Source organism: Staurois parvus, unplaced genomic scaffold (genome assembly GCF_062004578.1).
Source record: "Staurois parvus isolate SC_StPar_1 unplaced genomic scaffold, SC_StPar_1.0 ptg000454l, whole genome shotgun sequence".
NCBI classification, from domain to species: domain Eukaryota; kingdom Metazoa; phylum Chordata; class Amphibia; order Anura; family Ranidae; genus Staurois; species Staurois parvus.
In genome coordinates, this window is record NW_028318250.1 from 11741787 (window position 1) to 11752594 (window position 10808).

The window sequence follows — 10808 nt, forward strand, 5'->3', positions numbered from 1 at the left end:
AGAATAAAATAGAAAAGAATAGAATAGAAAAACTGAATATAATATAAATGAATAGAATAGAATGAATATAGCCATTTTTTGAAATTTTAATTTCGAATAGAATAGATTAAACTAGAATAAAAAAGAATAGAATAGAATAAAAAAAGTATAATTTTTTTCCGAAATTCAAATTTGAATAGAATAAAAAAAAGAAAAGAATAAAAAAAACAATGAAATAGAATGACTATCTTCCCAAATTCAAATTTTGAATAGCATTGAAATGAATAGAGTAGAATAAAATAGAATATAACCATTTTCTGAAATTCAAATTTCAAATTTAAATTTGAATTTGTATAGAATAGATTAGAATAAAAGAGAAAATAATAGAATAGAATAGACAATATAATAGAATAAAATAGAATATAGCCATCTTCTGAAATTAAAATTTTGAATAGAATAAATTCGAAATTGAATAGAATAGAAAATAATAGAATAGAAAATAATAGAAAATAAAAATAGAATAGAAAAAAGAATAGAATAAAATATGAATAATATAACTGTCTTCTGAAATTCAAATTTCAAATAGAATAAATTTGAATCAAAACAGAGTAGGTTAGAATAGAAAAGAATAGAATAGAATAGAATAACATAGGATAGAAAAAACAATAGACTAGAATAAAGTAGAATATAACTATCTTCCAAAATTCAAATTTTGAATAGAATAAATTTGAATTTGAATAGAATAGATTAGAATAGAAAAGAACAGAATAAAAAGAATAAAAAAAAAATAGGCTAGAATAGAATAAAATAGAAAGAATATACCTGTCTTCCAAAGTTTGAATAGAATAAATTCAGATTAAAATTCTGAATTCAGTCCAATTCAATTCGAGCAAATTCAGAAAATTTGAATCAAATTTAATTAAGCAAAATTATTCAAATAATGAATTGAGACGACACAAACATTTTTTTGTTCTGCACATGTCTACTCGTGAATAGAATAACATGGATACTTCAGTCATTGAAAGGAGAAGCAGTGGTGAGGTTGCTGCCTAAACAAGGCATTTAGAACGTTTTTCTCTACCCAGCAACCAGGCCAGTAGCCATTGCCAGCAGTTGCATTGTTTGGTGAAGTGTGCATTATGTTAAGGGTGGCTGTTGATACCCATAACAGGTGACGCCCTCGAATATTGGTCAACGAGGATGGACCTAAGGCACTGGGCAGAGATTAGCATGCATGCAATTGAGTTGCTGAGCTGCCCTGCAACCAGCATCCTCTCTGAACATACACTTTGTGTTGCAGGGGGCTGCATGACAGACAAAAGATCCCAAATACAGTTGACTGGCTAACATTTGTTAAAATGAACCAGTTCTTGATCAGTGACAGCCAAACCCCTGCCGCAGAACACATTTTTGAGAGATTCTGCCACCCAAAGTATTTATTTTCTGTACAACATAAGCATCTGCCCTTTTATTACTGCAGGCTGGAAATTTTGCCTTCTGCCACCATTGACAAGTTAAATATGTGAACTGCACATGGGTAAACAAAACACAATGAAACAACAGTTAAAAATTAAAGATGAAAACTTTTGTTTAAAGTTGAAAAAGCTGCAAACACACTATGAGATATTAGTATAGTCACACAATAACTAAAATATTGGGGTGTGGCTTCCCCACCCAAAAGGGGAAGTTCCGGTTTAAGGACTGCTCCCCTGATCCCCATTAAGGATTGACACCTTTGGGGGGTGGGGGAGCGGGTACCCAAATTTGACAGGTACCCGCTCCCACTTCCGGTCCGATTGCCTAGACAATAGGAAGCGGAAGGTGTCCTCCCTCCCTCCCTGTTGTCTTTTGGGACATGTGACATGTCCCAGAAGACTACAGGACCATTCATGAAGTGCAGCGCTAGTCGCTCATGTGCAGTGGGTACCTGGCTGTGAAGCCTCAATCTGCACAGCCGGGTGCCCACACTGAAGATGCCGGCCTCCTGGAATACAGGACGGCTGCTGAAACGGGCTGCGGGGGACACATCGCTGGACCCTGGGACAGGTGAGTGGTTGTTTTTTAAAAGTCAGCAGCTACAGTTTTTATAGCTGCTGACTTTTATTTTTTGACAGGGTGAGTGGACCTCCCCTTTAAGCGGTACACAGCAGGACGATCATGGGCAGAATCATTAACCTCTTCGCACCGGCACCTCCTGGCCCTTTAAGAGTTTCAGAAGGCGGGAGGGGTTTTAGGGTCACGGTCATGATCAGAAAAGGTCCTGATCGAAAGGGGAGATCGGGACCTTTCCGTGAGTCACGGACATATGTGCTGGGAGAGCGCAGGGCACGCCCTCTCAGCACATATGTATTTTCTAATTGCATGCAAATATGCGGCTGCTCGGTGTCAAGGCCCAGACGCCAGGAGGCCGCATATTTGCGTGCGCTGGGAGTCAAGGGGTTAAGCCCACTTCACACAATCGCCCACACCACTCGCACTCCGGGTCTTCAGCACAACAGATCCAGGATCTTTTCCAGAATAGAGGCACACAGAGGAGAGGCCCTGCTGGGAGTAAGATGGTGCCTATACAGCATGAGGAGTTTCAGTGAGGAGTCTCTGCCAGCATCTGAGGATAGGGAAAGTGAGGACACTCGCCCCAATCCACCACTCACATACTGAGATGACACAGATTGCTGCAGATCTGAAGAGATCGTTCACAACGGCCATAACCGATTTGAAGGAAGATCTCCTATCTCTCTCTGAGCAACTGATAACTGTGCAGAAGGCTGGGACTTACAGGGACAGGGCGATCTTTAGGCTGGAGAAAGTCTCTGAAACACATACCACACACCTGATTAATGTGAATTGCCACCTAGAAGATCTAGATAACAGAGGGAGACGGCATAACATCAGAGTCAGAGGCGTCCCTGAATCTGTGTCTGCTGAATAGCTCATGTCAGCTTTACAATCCATCTTCAATAATCTTTTAGAGCGGTCTGCAGACACTGTCATTGATTTTGAGAGAGCACACAGAGCCCTTAGGCCAAGCGGGATGGATGGCTTCCCTCCCAGAGACATTATTTGCTGTATTGCCAATTTCACACTGAAAGAAGAAATCCTTAAAAAAGCCTGGCAAAATGAGCTCATTACTTTTAACGGTGATGAACTTGCCCTCTTTCAAGGTCTATCCCCTATCACACTGAAAAATAGAAGAGCATTACGCCCCCTACTGGCCATTATGCAGGAGAAGGGGATTCCTTACAGATGGCGGTTTCCTTTTGCCTTACAAGCTGCTCGGAATGGCAAACACTATCTGCTCAGACTGCCTGCTGACCTTCAAGGTTTCTGTGATGATCTCCAACTTCCACACATGGAACTTCCTGAATGGTATAAGGAATTTCGACTTCCATCAGCAGTGCCTGTCACTGCACGCATGCCTCCTCAAACCCCTTCCAAAGCACAGTTCAGGAAGACCAGGCACCAGAAGCAGGCTGGTCCGGGCTCCAGTTTGTCCTCTCTGAAGTCTAAACAGCGCAGAGCTAGAGAGGATTTTGATGATACCTGACTGTGCTTAGTCAATGTGTCCTCTCTTCTCTTTTGAAGACCTTACTGTCCTCTTCTGGAAGGATGAGGCATTGGAGGTTCGCGGGTCGGGGGGGTCTTTCATGCGGCTAACCACCGTCTGGCCTCCCTTGATGTGTGTTCGTCCTAGCTTCCTGTGTTACTGCCTGATATAGGTAGCCTAAATATTGTTTGTGTGCTTAATCAGCCAGCTGCAGCTTTTTTATATTGCTTATGGCCTGATGGTTCCATCTGCTATCTATAAATGGCCAGCAGGGCCCATATGGTCTGATAGTTTAGTGACCATTGGCCTTTTGTTTGAATTTGTTTGAAATTGTTGCACTTATATAAGGGTTATTTCTACTGATTGCAAATGCTTCTTGGATATATGCTGACCTCTATGATATAGTTCTTGCAAATACCTGAAACATGCTTTTAATATTTGTGTTGTTGGCTCTGAGCTCAGACCTCTCTTCATGTTTTGACTTCTGTTTAATATCATCTTTGCCGTCCCTAGGGTATATCTTACAATAGGTGCTATTTTTTATTAGTGACTGACGGCTTTGCTTGTGCAATAGCCCCTCCCATTAGCCCCACAATTTGTGTTGCACATTACATCATTTAACATTCCTGCCTACTTCTGCTGATACTTATTTAACCTTGCAATACGGTACTTTATCCCTACATCATTTTTCACTTGCTTTTATTGGTTTGCAGTATGTTATAGGTTAGCAATAAATTAGATATTTATTTCTCTGCAGGTTTGTTTAAGCAGGCCTGCTCCTGCATTCTTTGTGTTTTCTTCTTGTCATCTCTCTTTTTTCCCTTTTTTTTTTTTTCTATCTTCTTTCACGGGCATGGCCTACTCGAATATAATAAACAAGCCCCTGCTTATCTCTCATAAAGTTAGGGGCTTAAATTTTCCTGAGAAGCGATCCCAACTGTTACGTGAACTTGACAAAGTCAAGCCTTCCATAATGTTTCTGCAGGAAATGCATTGTAAAACTGGACAGATACCGAAGCTGTCAAGTAAATACTTTTCGAAAGCATACCATTCTACTAATGCCTTGGCTAAGACTAAGGGGGTCACCATATTGCTCAGTAAGGTGGCACAGATTTTGATCACAGACCAATCAATTGACCCAAAGGCTAGATACATCTTCTTAAAAGGCTCATGGGTGGGTCACCTTGGCCAATGTCTACTTCCCAAACTCAGCCCACATCTCCTTTTGTCAGCAAATTCTTGATGAGCTTAAAGGGTTCACGTCTGGTTGCTTAATTCTAGGGAGAGACTTTAACATTCCTCTTGACCCTGCTTTAGGCAACTTGTATTGCATATAAAAATCTTAAAAAGATCAAATTACTCCTGGGATATTTGCAGCTGATTGACATTTGGAGATCACTTAACCCCACTGGCCGTGATTACACGTGCTACTCTCTACTGCACAATCGTTATGCTAGGATTGATTATCTTTTTATCTCACAGCGAGATCTCCCTCTGCTGCTTGACCCTAGGATTGGGATCCTTGTCAGACCGTGCCCCAATAATGCTTAGTTTGACTCTCCCCACCCAGGTAGCTAAGACATTTAACTGGAGACTTAACCCTGCCTTGTTGACTGATATGGAAATTCTGACCGATGTTACCACTACTATTAAGCATTATTTTGATACCAACAAGGCGATGGAAACTTCACCTATTAACATGTAGGAGGCACACAAATGCATTATGCACGTAGTGCTAATTAACTGGGGTGCTAGGCGGAAACAGGAACAGACCAGAAGAATTGCAGAATTTTCTGCAAACATCACAAAACTTGAATCCCAGCATAAACTATTCCTTGCTAATTCTATGGCGGCTGCACTTCAGAAGGCGCAGTTGGAATTACAGGCCATTCTAGACACTAATTAGAAGTGTTCCTTATTCTTCATAAAACAAGTTTATTATGAGGGAGCAAATAAAGGGTGGCATTTCTTGGCTAGGGCCTTGCGTGAGGCTGAGCTAAATGAAAATATCCATGGGGTCAGGAACTCGAAAGGTACACTGGAACACGATCATAAAGTGATTGCTTCATTGTTTCATCAATATTACACCAATCTGTATAAATTGCCCCCCCAATCACACCCCCCAAAAATCTTAAAGGTGAAAAACTTGACTTAATTGAGGATTTTCTTAAGAAAAGCAAACTGTCCTCCCTAAACAGCTCAGATGTCAAATTGCTAGAATGCCCCTTTGGGGAGGTGGAACTGGCTAATGCTATCAAAAACGTAAAACTTGGGAAAAGCCCAGGCCCAGGCGGGTTGATGCCACAGTATTATAAGACCTTTAGTTCTCTGCTCTCTACGCCTCTACTCCAGACCTTTAACTCTCTGACTACATCTCAGCCAATACCCCCTTCTTTCTCTCTTGCACATATTACTGTTATCCCCAAAAAAGACATATTACTGTTATCCCCAAAAAAGATAAAGACCCTGCTGAATGCATGAGCTACAGACCTATTTCCCTACTCAACACTGATATAAAACTCATTATACAGCTTTTAGATTTTAGTATGAGTAATAATTACTTTTGGTATAAGGGGGAATTTTACATCCAACAAAAGGGTGTGGCAATGGGAGCCAAATTCGCTCCCAGCTTGGCAAAATATTTTTTTGGCCAAGTGGGAGGAGTCTGAGATTTTTGGCAAAAATTGGATGGGTCTAAAAGTCTGGAGGCGCTATATTGATGACATCTTGATAGTGTGGGAAGGAGATAAATCTGACTTTGAGATCTTTTTGGAAAATATTTATAATAACAAATTGGGATTGAGTTTTACCACTAGTAGTAGTACGGAATGGGCCAATTTTTTGGATTTACATGTTTTCAAGTATGAGAATAGATTGTGCTTCAAAACGTTCTTTAAGGATACCGACAAGAATGGATTTATCCCGACTAGTAGTTGTCACCATCCTTTGTGGATTCAAGGGATTCCTAAAGGCCAATTTATTCGTATTATGAGAAACTGCACAAGATTGGAAGACTATATTGTACAGTCGGAATATATTAAGGAACGTTTTGTTGCTAAAGGGTATGATCAGGATTCTCTAGAGAAGATGAGATATGCAGTAAGTAGAAAGTATTTAGGAGATGGGAAGGAGAAGAGAAATATTAAGAAAAAAAGGAGGGAGTTCAATGGAATATGCTTTTATCTCCAAATTTAGTTGCCAGTATAGGGAAGTGGAGAATGTCAGTAGAAAATATTGGCCGATGTTACACAAAGATGATATTCTAGCCAAGACGCTACCTGAGAAACCTTCCTTTATATATAGAAAAAGTGATAACTTGAGAGGCCTATTAGTAAAAGGGATTATCTCCCCCCCTAGAAAATCACGGATGTTTGGATTAACAGGTTTCTTCCCATGTAGGAAGTGTAGGATATGTAAAACGACTGGTATTAAAGTGAAAAAGATCTCCACGTTTAAATCTACAGTTACGGGGGAGGAGTTTATGATCAAGAAGTTTATAACATGCAATATGAAGTATGTCACCTACTTGTTGGAATGTCCCTGTAAAATCCAATACGTGGGTAGAACGAAAAGAGATCTTAAAATTCGACTTAAAGAACATGTGGGGAACATAAAAAAAGGAAGGAAGGAACATAGTGTTTCAAAGCATTTCCGTGATTTTCACAATTCGGATCCTAGTGTTCTGAGTTTTTGTGGTATTGATATTCTTGATACTCATTGGAGGGGATGTAATAAAGTACAGGAAATATCCTGTAATGAAACTTTCTGGATCTTTAAACTTAATACCTTGAAACCTAGGGGTCTTAATATTGATTTGGATTTAAATTGTTTTATTTCTGATTTGTAATTTTAATTTTTAAACTTTTTTTTTTTTTTTATGAATTTTTTTTTTTGTTTTTTGTTTTTTTGTTTTTTATTTAGATTTTTAGCATGTACTTCTTATATTCTTTAATATTTTATAATTTTTGTGAATGATTTTATTATTTGTAGATTTTTGTAATCAATTGTGAAGGGGTGGTGTTACCCCCGACCTTATGGTTATTTAAAATTGTTCTTTCAGTTTCCAAAATGGCTGCAGGTGGTATAATTATCCTTGGAACTGAAGTATGGCTTGAGGATAATTTAGGGATGAGAGCTATGGGGTGGGGATGACTATCTAGCATGGTATATCAGCTGTGGTAGTCATTCATCTCAATTTTCCACTTTGTAAGATGGCCGCTGAGGTATTTCCGCCAGGTTAGGAGTGGGTACTTAAAGAACTGGAACCTTATGTCTGTATCCTTGTTGACAAAGTCCGGAAGAGACGAAACGAGTCCAGGGCACGTGACGTTCCCGGAAGTGCTGCGGCAGCCATTTTGGATTCTGGAATCCCTGTGTGTTGGAGGTCTGGAGAGTAACGGTGCACTTCAGGTGTCCCCCAGAGCTACAAAGTGATAGTGCTGGATAGGAGTAGCAAGGGGGAATTACCTGGTGATCGGGAGACCCTCTACACACGGAAAGGGGATCGCATACTGGGCATGAGGAGTTGGATGCTGTCTTGCTGATTTTATCGTTTTTATATGTAAGTGGCTACAATAAATTTTATATATGATTATAATTCACATACTGATTCCTGGTCTGTTTGTGAGGTCCTGAGGAACAAGAGGATACCAATCTAAGGACACTCTGTACATATGTGGTTGATTACAAGCTGGAATTTGTTTGTTTTAGGGTAATTATGCACTTTATATATAGTTTGCAGTGATATTTATAAAATTTTAAATTTTTTTTTTTTCTCTCACATGAGTGCTGTGACACTGGAGTGTGTGTTTTTTTTTTTGCATGATACACGTGTGGCACTTTAGTTCTGGGATTTAAAAGGTAATATACTATGTTAAGATTTTGTTTTTTGAGGTATTTGAAGAGCACCTGTGATTGATTTGCATCTTCTTCAGTGGAGTAGGAAGCGTCTTCCTATCAAGAAATTGATCTTTGTTTGGACACATTATTTGGACACTTTGCTTATTGGGACTTTATTTATTTTTGTTCTTTTATATATATTTGATATTTTTTATTTTTTGGGTAATCTCTTTGGGTTTTGATCTTTTCACTATAATTGTGGATTTTTGGGTTTAAGTCAATGAATATATATTTTATTAGTACTTCAGGGGAAGGATATTGATATGACTTTAAGGGATTTTTGAGGATTTTATATATACATATGTGTGCTGATTTATACTTATACTGATATAAAACTGCATGCAAAAATACTGTCTAACTGGCTTAGGCCTTATCTCTCTGATATCATTGGTCCGAAACAAGTCGGTTTCATGCTGGGTAGGGAAGCACGAGACAATATTGTCAAGGCCCTTAACCTAATCTATAGGGCGCGTGGTGAGGGCCTCGAGGGCCTTCTTTCTACTGATGCGGAGAAGGCCTTTGATCTTGTGTCGTGGGACTTCATGTTTGCTACATGTGCTCATACCAAACTGGTACCTAACATGCTGAATTGGATCACTGTTCTGTATCAAAACCCCACTGCTAAGATCAAGATCAATGGCACGCTCTCTGACACAATCACTATTAAGAATGGAACGAGACAAGGTTGCCCTCTGTCTCCCCTTTTGTTCCTCCTCACTCTTGCATCCTTCATTTGGCTGGTTCAGCAAAATGATGCGATTCATGGATTTTGCATTAACAATGAGACTTACAAAACGGCGGCATACTGTACGTGGATGACCTGTTATTTTTCATATCTCAACCCCACATATTTGGGCCTAACCTTTTGAGCTTATTCAACAGCTACCATTTCCTCTTAAATTTGAAAATTAACTGCATTAAGTCAAAGGCCTTGAATTTAACTTTTCGCCCTTCTTCCCTTGCCCTCATTAAGCAAAATTGTTCTTTCAAGTGGGTCCCTCTAGCCCTTAAATATTTAGGCTTTTGGCTTACTCCAAAACTGGAGGATTTGTACAAGCAAAACTTTGTCCCATTATTACGCAAAATTCGGAATGATCTTAAAATCTGGCACGCGAAAACCTTCTCCTGGTTTGGCAGCGCAGTGATCATCAAAATGAATATTCTTCCTCAGATACTGTACTGTATGAATGCTTTCCATATTAGGCTCCCCTCCATCTTTTTTAAGCAATTACAACAGGCTCAGAGAGCCTTTGTGTGGGCCAATAAAAAACCACATCTTCGATTTCAACTAATCATGCGCACTAAAAGTTCTGGTGGTATGGGGTTGCCAGACATTAAAAAGTATTATTATGCTACTCACATTACCAGAATCATAGACTGGAATTGTCATTCCATACATAAACACTGGGTTTCCCTTGAAAGCTCCTACTCTTCAGCTCCTTTAAGATTTTCACCATGGTTGTCAAAGTCTACCTACTCGAAGTGTCTGCTGGCTCATCCCTTAATTGGTGCAACTTTAGATGCATATCATGATCTTGCAAAGGTTGAGGGTTTTGCTAGTGCTCCAGGCCCCCTCACCCCCATTCCCCCTGGGTTGGAAAGTGGAGTTATTCCGGTCCATGAGTCGGATATATCTCTAATGGCGACTCATTGTCTCAAGCGAGGGGGAGTTAGGTCCAAAGGAGAGCTTCAGGAGATATGTGGTCAGGTTTATCTCCCATGCTGGATTTATTTTCAAATACATAATTACTTCACTAACCACAGATGGAAGACAGCCTTCTCCAGACCTCTTACGACTCTAGAAACGCCATTTCTGAAAGGAAAACTCATTGAGAAAACCACCTCTTTGGCCCATTCTTGGCTTCAAAACAATCTTTCTGTCACCCACGACAATTTTTGGTTAGGTTGGGAATCATCCTTTCAGGCAGAGTTCTCCGATGACCAATGGGGAAAAGCCTGCATTTTTGCTCACAAATGCTCCATCAGCACCAGGACTCAAGAAACCTCCTACAAATTGTAAACACATTGGTACGCTACGCCGGACAGGTTAAAGAAGTGGTTTCCCCAGACGTCAGGCTTATGTTGGCGCTGTGAGTCAGCTGAGGGCTCCTTGTTCCATGTTTGGTGGCAATGTCCACGGCGTAAGCCATTCCGAGAGGAAGTTCGAGAGTTGATCTATTCTATTACGGAGACTGCGTTGCCCTTAACTCGTTAATGTTGCCTCCTCATTGAAATCGTACAAGAGATCCTAGGTGCGGCAACTTTTGAATGCGGCCAAGTCCTTAATTCCCAGACATTGGAAGACCAATCATACCCCCTCGATTCAAGACTGGATAAGAGAGGTTAATGTTATTCAGGAATTGGAGCAGACACTGACTATGACTGA